At 38.6% G+C, this 11,601-nt stretch overlaps 1 protein-coding gene across 4 annotated transcripts in view; it reads right to left on the bottom strand.

Moving 5' to 3' along the window:
- The window catches only part of SLC25A26 (solute carrier family 25 (S-adenosylmethionine carrier), member 26), a 176,997-nt gene that overhangs the window by 86,289 nt on the left and 79,107 nt on the right, over positions 1 to 11,601 (bottom strand). The window lies entirely within an intron of this gene.

The raw sequence follows: 11,601 nt of genomic DNA, 5'->3' as shown, positions 1-11,601 counted from the left end.
CTTCTGCACAGCAAAAGAAACTATCATCAGAGTGAACAGGCAACCTACAGAATGGGAGAAAATTTTGCAATCTATCCATATGACAAAGGGCTAATATCCAGAATCTACAAGGAACTTAAATAAATTTACAAGAAAAAACAAATGACCCCATCAAAAAGTGGGCAAAAGATATGAACAGAGACTTCTCAAAAGAAGACATTTATGTGGCCAACAAACATACCAAAAAAAGTTCATCATCACTGGTCATTAGACAAATGTAAATCAAAACCACAATGAGATACCATCTCACACCAGTAAGAATGACAATCATTAAAAAGTCAGGAAACGACAGGTGCTGGAGAGGATGTGGAGAAATAGACACTTCCACACTGTTGGGAGTGTAAATTAGTTCAACCACTGTGGAAGACAGTGTGACAATTCCTCAAGGATCTATCTAGAACCAGAAATACCACTTGATCCAGCAATCCCATTACTGAGTATATACCCAAAGAATTATAAATCATTCTACTATAAAGGCACACGCACACATATGTTTACTGCAGCACTATTTACAATACCAAAGACTTGGAACCAACCCAAATGCCCATCAATGATAGGCTGGATAAAGAAAATGGCACATATACACCACAGAATACTATGCAACCATAAAAAAGTATGAGTTCATGTCCTTTGCCAGGACATGGATGAAGCTAGAAACCATCATTCTCAGCAAACTAGCACAGGAACAGAAAACCAAACACCACATGTTCTCGCTCATAAGTGGGAGCTGAACAATGAGAACACATGGACCCAGGGAGGGGAACATCTCACATTGGGTGGGGGGCAAGGGGATGGATAGCATTAGGAGAAATACCTAATGTATGCAAGGCTTCAAATCTAGATGACAGGTTGATGCGTGCAGCAAACCACCATGGCACATGTATACCTATGTAACAAACCTGCACGTTCTGCACACGTATCCCCAGAACTTAAAGTATTAAAAAAAAAGAGAGACAAGAAAAACAACCCCATTAAAAAGTGGGCAAAGGACATGAAAAGACACTTATCAAAAGACATTCATGCAGCCAACAAACCTAAGAAAAAAAGCTCAATATCACTGATCATTGGAGAAATGAAAATCAAAACCACAATGAGATAACCTCTCACGCCATTCACAATGGCAGTTATCACCAAGTTAAGAAACAGGCCGGGCGCAGTGGCTCATGCCTGTAATCCCAGCACTTTGGGAGGCCGAGGTGAGTGGATCACGAAGTCAGGAGTTTGAGACCAGCCTGGCCAGCATGGTGAAACCCCATCTTTACTAAAAGTACAAAAAATCAGCAAGGCATGGTGGTGCACACCTGGGGTCCTAGCTACTCAGGAGGCTGATACAGGAGAATTGCTTGAAATCGGCAGGCGGAGGTTAAAGTGAGCCAAGTTAGTGCCATTGCACTCCAGCCTAGGCAACAGAGCAAGACTCCATCTCAAAAAAAAAAAAAAAGAAAGAAAGAAACAACAGATGCTGGTGAGGGTGAGGTTGTGGAGAGACAGGAAGGCTTTTATACGGTTGGTGGAAATGTAAATTGGTTCAATCATTGTGGAAGACAAGGTGGCAATTCCTCAAAGAGCTAGAACCAGAAATGCCATTTGACCCAGCAATTCCATTATAGAGTATATACTCAAAGGAATATAAATCATTATATTATAAAGATACATGCATGCCTATGTTCACTGCAGCACTATTCACAATAGCAAAGACAAGGAATCAACCCAAATGCCCATCAGTGATAGACTGGACAAATAAAATGTGGCACATATATACCATGGAACACTATCCAGCCATAAAAAGGGATGAGATCATGTCTCAATGATCAATGGATGGTGCTGGAAGCCATTATCCTCAGCAAACTAACACAGGAACAGAAAACCAAATACCACATGCTCTCACTTATAAATGAACAATGAGAACACATGGACACAGGGAGGGAAACAACACACCCTGGGGCCTTTCACAGAGTGGGGTTGCGGGGAGGGGAGCATTAGGAAAGATGGCTAATGTATGCTGGGCTTAATACCAAGGTGGTGGGTTGACAGGTGCAGCAAACCACCATAGCACATATTTACCTATGTAACAAAGCTGCCCATCCTGCACATGTACCCTGGAGTTTAAAATTAAAATTAAATAAATAAATAAAAGTCCTTCGATCCCTAATAGAAAAAATTTGGTATCTGTTAACATCACCTTTTCAAATCCTAACCAGGAGTTCCATTTTTTATAACATTGATTAAAGTACATAATGTTACTCTTAGAGAAACACCTTAGAAGAAAAATATGCAGATCCATTTGAGAAAAAAGACATGTTCTCCTGTTGTCTTTAAATTATAGCAATGCCCTTAGTAACAGAAAAGAAATTCATTTCCTAAATTTAGACACTGCTTCTCCAAACTTCTCACAACCATAAGAACACCAAAGAAAGGCATGAGAAACTAACAAACTATAATGAGCTTGTCCATTATTATTTGAGGGGAATGGAATGGAGATGATTTAGAAATGGTTTTGGCTTTTGGCAGCTCTAAGTTCAGTTCCTAGAAAACTGTCAGTTGCTAATAAAGAATCTCAGAACTCTAACAAGTGCTATCACCGTGTTATAAAAAAACCAAAAAAACAAACAAACAAAATACAAGATATGCTTTTTGGTGACAAAATCTCTTGAGTTTCTTAACATTATGGGGTAAAAGTGCTGAGTTTAACAGGTCTTTTTGGCCCTATAAATCACAGTACATGCTATAAATCATCCTCTTAATACTAATGTATCAATCTTCATCATAATTCATTTGGTAAACAGGAGAATTCTGCAAAGTATTGAAAACTGCAAAGTTCTGAGCCAGCAACAAATTAGATTTCCGCCCACACAGTGGTTAATCAGTTCCATGTAGAGAGAGAAAGGAAACTGGATATAATGATTCTAAAAGCATTTTAAAGAATGTATTAGTGAACAAATCCTGAATGTCTGACACCTCAATGATTTCCTGAAAGCACCAGTGAACCATGCAGTGTATATCCCAGTTAGAATGTTCAGCAATCAGGGGTTGTTACAGAGTATACCAGTACAACAGCATATATACAAGCCACACACAACACCTCACAGAAGCTCAGAAGCCATCCCACACCTTTGACTCTAATCCTCCTCCTGCAAAAATACAAGAAAAAATATGACAATGGACGTGTGAACACAAAACTGAACAGAAAAGGGAAGTTGTTAGCTTAGATATGAGACATAAGAAAAATTATGTTCCAGAATCTTTTTAAATCAAAAGGCATTGTGGGAGGCCCCCAAGATTCCCACTCCCTGGTGTACCTGCCCTGTATAATCCTCCCCCATCAAGTGTGGATGGGACTGTGAACAGGACGAAAAAAAGTCCTGTGACGAGAGTACATTCAATGACAAACATGAATGGATTCTGCAGATGTAACTAAGGTCCCCCATCAGCTGGTTCTGAGCTTATCAAAAGGGAGATTATCGTGGATGGGCTGGACTTCAAAGGTGAGTTCTTAGAAAAACTAGCCCCTTCCTAACAAGATCTGAAGTGTGGGAGATTCTCCTGCTGGATCTGAAGAAACAAAATTTCATGTTGTAAAAGGGCCTATGGAGGGGGCCACATGGCAAGGACCTGAGAGCAGCCTCTAGAAGTCAAGTGTGTTCACCATCCGATCGCTAACAAGAAACAGGACCCTCAGTCATACTGCCACAAGGAAATGCCATCTGCCAACCGCCCTGTGCATTTGGAAGAGGACTCCAGCCTCAGATGAGATCACAGTCCCTGCAACACCTTGACTGCCGCTGTGTGAAACACTGAACAGAGAACTTGGCCACGCGGTCCTCAGACTGCTGCTTTAGAGACCCATGAGATCATCAATATATGTTACCTTAAACCACTAAAGTTGTGGTAATTCATTACACAGCAACAGAAAGCTAACAATTATCTACTGCACCTCTAGACGTTCCCCTGTGTGATCGTGATGTTACATGACACTTGAAGTTACTCATTTCAATGGAGTGAAAAATGTGGGACATTCTAGTTAAGCGATCTTGACTGGCAGTTAAAGTTTCAGAAGTCCTACAGTGTTTTCTGACTGACAGCCTAATCTTACCTGGAAGGCATCTTGCTGATTATCTGATCCAGCCACCTCACTTTCTAGCCAAGACTAAGACAGGAAGCTAGCCTCCCCAGGTTCACAAGGGTAACGAGCAGCAGAGGACGAGCCACAGCCCAGTTCCTCCAGCACCATCTTTAAGGAAAGACTCCCTCAGAAGTCTTTCCTTAAAGGTGGCTGCTCCTTAAAGATACAAGCGGTTGTGCTTGACTAGAGAGGGGGAGAGAAGTATATCTCCTCTCTGATACTGTAGTAAAATGGCCATAAACTAAATATCGCATGCTTTAGAAAAGTGGAGTATAAAGCCAATATTTCAAAGGATTCAAAGACTAAAAGCAACATTAAAGATGTCAACAGTGACTAGACCATGATAACTACTATATAATGTCTTCTGTGTCTTTCTAGCTCCCAGGGGACATTCAAATTGTCTCTACTCAGGGGAGGTGCTCCTGGCATCTAGTGGGTAGAGGCCAGGGATGCTGCTACACAGCCTGGAATGCATAGGGGGGTCCTCTTAAACTCTGCTTTAAGGCATCAGTTATCTCTCTTTATCCCTGCTTAACCCCTAGCACTGGGACACTGAACACATGGCATGCCCCACCTGTGCTCCCTTACACACTCAGAAGGCAAAGCCCTCCCATATCCCAATTGTCTTTGGCTTGGGCTTTAATCACTTATCTTTGGTTTGAACTTAAATATGGCCTAAACTTTTCACCATGTTGTATCCAGCTCTAATACACAAGCACACCTGCCCAGCTCAATGTTCCTTCTGACAGACAAAGCCAAGACACTATTATGCATACTTGATTTTAACAAATCTATGTTTTACACATGGATCAAAATCTGGTGACCTACCAGCAAAGGACTAGTGGAGTATGAGTATGCAGAACACATAGTGGAGAACCACTGCTTACTCTAAACTGCTGGCAGCAAATAAGTATTACATGGCCCCAACAAATGATATCGATGACTAGAATGAGAAAAGTGTCAAAACAACAGGAAGTGGCAGGGACTCTGATGAAATGGAGAGCACAGTTTCTGTCAAAACAGGAAGCCGCTGTGTTCTAGACAATTACTGCCATGCAGAAATGTAGGCCCACTATGACCAGATATCCAGATTGTCCAAGAAAACTTGGGTATCTGAAGTTGTACATGAAACCACTCAAGCTAACCACTGTTAGCTTACAGTTTTCAAAAACCTTGAGTCCAACATTTTGGGTCACCTCTTTGAAATTTATGGTCTAGAGATTTTAAGAGCAAATGAAGAGGTGCCAAGTGGGCAAATTCAGAGGGAGGAAAGTTCAGGATATACTCTGTACAACAGATGGAGTATTAGAGACACGGGATAAAGCTAAATGATAGGCCTTGGATGAGGCCAACAAGTTTCAGAAGAGCTGCTAGTGATATTACCATTATCATTATCATCACAACAATAATCATAAATCATAACATTTATATAGAACTATATATCAGACACTGTCCTAAGCACTTCATATGTATGAACACATGTAATCTTCCCGACAACCTCATGAGGTTGGTATTACTGTTACTCTCATCTTGCAGAGGTAGAAAATAAGACAGTTTAAATAACTTGCCTAAAGCCACATGGCTAAGTACTGGAGCTGAAATTTGAACCCAGACAGGCAGCAACCCTTGGAGTCCATGTTTCTAATCATCCCCATCAAAATTCTAATGCTTGTATCTGTAGCCTTTTAGCTCTGTATCTCTCTGTAACTACACATAAAATATGTTCCATCCACCTGAGTTCTTAATGATAACATGTAGACAGGAAAAGACTAAAACAACGCTCAAGGTACTCTGTCTAAACACGTACAGAAATGGAAGCATTTTTCCCAAATGAAAATGTCAGCCCCTGCTCTCTATAAATTATGTTCGCCTAGTAGGGTTCAGTCCTTCTTGTTAAAGCTTTACTTTCTAATGATATTCTTGGCTTCTGCTTACATAAAAATACTAACAAACAGATGCAGAAATCACACTCTCTGGCATGTAAGTCAAAAGGCATAGACGAATTGGTTGTGTCCTCCAACCAGAGTGGGAACTGTGGCAAACAATTCTAAAGCCCATCAAAGATGTAAGGCATGAACTTGTCCTACACACTGTGGCAGCGTTATTACAAAAACTCTTTTAAAAGTCTGTATAAAAATCCGTAACAACTTGGCAAGCAAAATTACACTTCAAAGCAGCTAGTATGTAAATTAACTTCACATTTCACTTCATTTTAAAACAAGAGACCTTGTTATAACAAATTCAGGGAAACTGGCAATTTTGAGTTGAATATTAAAAAGAAAAGCAAATTTTCACCTTTGTATGAGCTCTGCTATTTGTTCTCCTTCATGAACCCTGTCTTCCATTTCAGGATCCAATTCTTTGAGGATAGAATGAGTTCTATCATTTTATTCCAGCAGGTCAAACATTGGTCCAATATTATAGAAATGCAGACTTTATTTAGACATAAAAAGCAACAAAGTATTTGCAATGCCATAATTCCCAAATCTGCTTAGAAATCCAAACAAAACGTAATCTTTAAGTAGAATTTTAAATTGTGTTGGAAAAACTAAAAAACTTTGCACATACAGAAGCATAAATACAGATCAACAAGTGAATTTAACAAGATATTAAAATGTAATACACATGTGTTAGCAATCATTTTGAAGAAAGCACTAAAAATATCAGTACTAGTCCACCTCCCTTTAATATATGCTACAGTCTAAAATATTTATACTTCCTTCTTTCTAGAAAATTATACTGCTCAAACTTTTTTACATGAAGCAAAAATGAAAAAGTCTCTCTCAAAGTGCTATGCAAATATGCAGAAACCCTGACATTATCTCTAGGAGGATGTATGTAAATCCTCATTCTGTTATGGATCTTAAAAACAGAAAACGAGCATCAGCGACATCACCGCCGAAGGACTCTTTCAAAAAGTAGTTTTAAGATTTTAATTGTTCAAAGCTGTTTAAGATGAATAGGAAAAGATAATTTGAAATATATGCAAAGAACAAGAAATTTTACTTGTGGCTAAATCAATTATTTCCTTTGGGAAAGAATAAAGTTCAAATCATATTGCCAATGTCACTAGAACTAAAATCTGGCCATTACAAAAGGTCTCCCAAACTGCAGTCAATGGTGTGCTCACTTCAAGTAATAATGGTAATGGCTAAATTCCAATATAACACCAAAAAAAAAAAAAAAAAAAAAAAAAACCCTAGCCTAGAAGTCCACTGGAGTTCACTGTAACAGGATTTAAGCTATAATTAAATTTGATTAGCTTGGTTCAAACCTCAAGTTCAAAAGAATTATCAGCATGAATGGATGAAAAGCCCTTTTACACGGGCATTTTGAAAATATGAAAAGGGCTGACACAGCAAGCTTCAAAGACTTTAAAAGCAATTGACCCTTCCCAGAGCAAAGGAGAAATGCTAACAGCTGAAACTCAGATGCTGCATGCAAAGAAAATAAAGTTCCAGATGGTTCAAAAGCCTGGTAGTTTATTAAATATTAAATACTATTATTTTTAACTGGATTTTGCCCAGAGATAGCCAAATAAGTCATCCACAAAATGTGAAAAAGCAGTATGATACCATCCCCTGAAAAACTGAAGCAAATAAATATTTCCCTTTTCAAAAACTACCCGCATGAGGAAGCTTCTCAAGGAGTTATACAAACAACCATGATGACAGTCAAACAATCAAGACATTTAATAAAAAACAAAAACATCTACAGCCTAAAAATCCAAATCAGTTTATTTCGAGACATTTAACTATTACTCTATAAACACACACCCCATGCACACATACCTCCCTTGGATCATATTATATTTTTCATGCATTAGGAAAGGAGAAAAGTGAAAGAAGCAGTAATAAATATGGCCTATGGAACTGTGTTAGTGACTGAGGGTTAACACAGATTTTAGAAGTAGTTAAAAATGAGTATTAAAGGATTACATATACAAAAGTTTGTTCACCGGGCACAGTGGCTCACACTTGTAATCCCAGCATTTTGGGAGGCTGGGTGAGCAGATCACTTGAGGCCAGGAGTTCATGACCAGCCTGGCCAACAAAGCAAAACCCAGTCTCTACTAACACAAAAATTAGCCAGGCATGGTGGAACACATCTGCAGTTCCAGCTACTCAGGAGGCTGAGGCACGAGAATCGCTTAGAACCCAGGAGGTGGAGGTTGCAGTGAGTTGAGATTGTGCCACTACACTCCAGCCAAGGAGACTTTGCCTCCAAAAAACAGTCTGTTGTACGTATTCTTTTAAATATATACATAGAAATAGGTGCATACACATGCACATCAAATGAACTATATACATACACATATAAACACACAGTAATAAATACATACACAGGTACATATTCATGTGTACACATACATAAACACACATGAACCAAAGGTCCCTTTTCAACAAAACAAAGTTAGTTAACTCAGTTTATACATTGAGTTTTTAAATGGCACCTTCAAGTGAGTTTTTATGTTAAAATTTTTCCCTTGTTAGCATACTGTTTCTATATAACTTGGGATCTGGGGGAGGGAAAAGACTGTTTTTCATGAAATGGAAACATTCTATGCCAAATGAAGCAGGTGTGAGATATCTCAAAGATGAAAGCAATTCTCCAAATAACAATGTCATCCTGTAATGCTTTCTTGACATGTACAATTTTGCTATTCCTCTTTTTGAGATTTATTACAAAGCACTGTGTTTGTGATCTTTCCTAACACAGATCAGTAGTGTGATTGGTGCTCATTTCTAGCAGCTTTTAGCACTGAGGAAAAAGTCAATTCAACACTGATGTCACTAAAAATGGGGAAGAAATCCAGCTACAGCAGAGAGGCTGCTGTGCCCCTTAAATGCTCTTCCTTAAAACATTTATTCACAAGCAAATTAATTCTTAATGTAATTCTTTTATTCTGAAAACTGTTTATTATAAATCATCAGTTTTGAAATAAATCAAAGTGATCTCCCACCAAGAAAAGAAAACCCCACAAAGAAACTAATCATATTTACTTTTCTGTCCATTAAAAATATGCTGAAGGTGACACGGATACACCTCTCAGAAATTTCTCATTAAAAATTATCCACAATTTATGACAAACAGTTTGACTAGAGAAAATATTAATTCCACCAGTTTAGTAATAATATCAAACAATATATTTTCCTCCTGATATATCTACCAAATGGTTTTGGTATTTAAGCTTTTCTTTTTTTTCAAAACAGAAGAAGAAAATCAGTTAACTGAACTTGGTAACACCTAGTCCAGTGGTTCTCACACTTCAGAATGCATCAGAATCATTCAGAGGGTGTGTAACACAAATTCTGAGCCTCACCCCAAGTTTCTGATTCAGAAGGTCTCAAGTGGGAACTTAGAGTCTGCATTTCTAACAAGTTCCTAGGGAATGCGGCTGCTATTCGTGGAAGGACTGTACTTTGGGAACCAATGATCTACTCAGTATTTTCCTTCTTTTCATAATTTGCAAATTTGATAACAAGGAAATGATATGCTATATCCTTTAAAGACAGACAGACTTTGAGAGCTTAGAATTAAAGAGAAATTGACAAAAAGGAAATCTACTCTAAGGCATCGCACAGCCCTCAAAGATGATCTAGTCTAGGATTCAGCAAACTTTCTCTGTAAAGAGCCAGACAATAAATAGTTTAGGCTTTATGGTCCATACAGTCTCTGTCACAATGACTCAACTCTGCCATTGTTGTGTGAAAGCAGACAGACAATACCTAAATGAAAGAAAGTGGCCGCACGCCAATAAAGCTTTATTACAAAAACAGGCTGTGATCTAGATTTGGCCCACAGGTCATAGTTTACCAACTATTTTTAAAAGGAGGAAATCAATACCCAGAGAGATTAAACAACTTCAAAAGGCACAAGATAGTAAGTGGCAAGATTGCAACTAGACCTTCAGTGTCCTGATGTCTGATGTACTAAGGAAGCTACTGTTACAGTAATATTTTGATAAAGAACAGCCACAAATGGAATGCATTACAAAACCTCATGTAGTTTAATGATCAAAAAGAAAAAATGACTTTACTAAGCAAAAGAGCATCTCAGTTCTAGAATTAATGCCAGACATTGGTTTTTTTTTTTTTTTTTTTTTGAGAAGGAGTTTCACTCTTGTTGACCAGGCTGGAGTGCAATGGCACGATCTCAGTTCACTGCAACCTCCATCTCCCAGGTTCAAGCAATTCTCCTGCCTCAGCCTCCCGACTAGCTGGGATTATAGGCACCCACCACCATGCCCAGGTATTTCTTTGTATTTTTAGTAGAGATGGGAGTTTCACCATGTTGGCCAGGCTGGTTTGAACTTCTGACCTCAGGTGATCCACCCGCCTCAGCCTCCCAAAGTGCTGGGATTACAGGCGTGAGCCACTGCACTCGACTCAATGCCAGACATTCTTAATCCTATTATTACTTATAAATGGGAGGCTTACACCATTGAATGACAATCTGGACTCTCGTCACATTGCTTCCTGCAGCTTACACTATTAGGGCCTATGCCAATCAAGCCTTCTGACCAGGGAGCGTGGAAAACAGAATCGAGGACTTCTCGGTTCTTACCCTCTTGGTCCTGCACCTTTCTCATCCCATCTGCCATCCATTTTATGCCATTCGTTAAAAAAGTTCTTCCCCCTACTAAAATTTTGGTTAAGAGCCAAAAAAGGTGGTAAACTATGACACGTTAAAAACAATGTTTCTGTTCAGTCTACAAAGTTTTATTTTCATTCTAGTGATTAAGCAATTATTAAGTTAAATAGAATATTTAGCTAATAAAAGTAAAGCAGACATTCATCTTCACTAGATACCTAAAAGTATATTATGTGTACACATATAGTACACACACATATGAACACATACTCCCTATGCTTTCACAGTTGCCAAAGCTTTTACTCTTAAAACTGATTATTTAAATAAGCAATATATTTTAGCAATTAATAAAGCAAATTTTATGTATGGCCTTACACCTATTTTATGCCAGTTTATTTTTTAAAATAAAGCAAATGCATGCATATCAGAAAAATAACTTGATTTTAAGTATCTGAAGTTTTGAACATGTTTGATATACTCTACACTATGCATGAAAAAGCATCTGTTATTTACAGATCAAAGCAAACCTAAGTATCCTAAAACAACTAGAGTGAAAAATTCCCAAATTTAATTTCATCCCTGTCCACATGCTTCTTTGAACTAATAATTCAGAGAACTGGTCAGTATGTTGAACTAATTAGCATGCTTAATGCTTGCCAACTTTGATGGTTCCAATTCTTTAAGAAATTGAATTTTTTTTTTCCCCGAGACGGGGTCTTGCTCTGTCACCCAGGCTGGAGTGCAATGGCGTGATCATGGCTCACTGCAACCTCCGCCTCCCGTGTTCAAGCTATTCTCCTGCCTCAGCCTCCCGAGTAGCTGGGATTACAGGTGCCTGCCACCAC

Source organism: Mandrillus leucophaeus, unplaced genomic scaffold (assembly GCF_000951045.1).
Source record: "Mandrillus leucophaeus isolate KB7577 unplaced genomic scaffold, Mleu.le_1.0 Scaffold210, whole genome shotgun sequence".
Lineage (NCBI taxonomy): Eukaryota > Metazoa > Chordata > Mammalia > Primates > Cercopithecidae > Mandrillus > Mandrillus leucophaeus.
The sequence above is the reverse complement of the archived record's forward strand: the minus strand, read 5'-3'. Positions and strand labels throughout refer to the sequence as shown.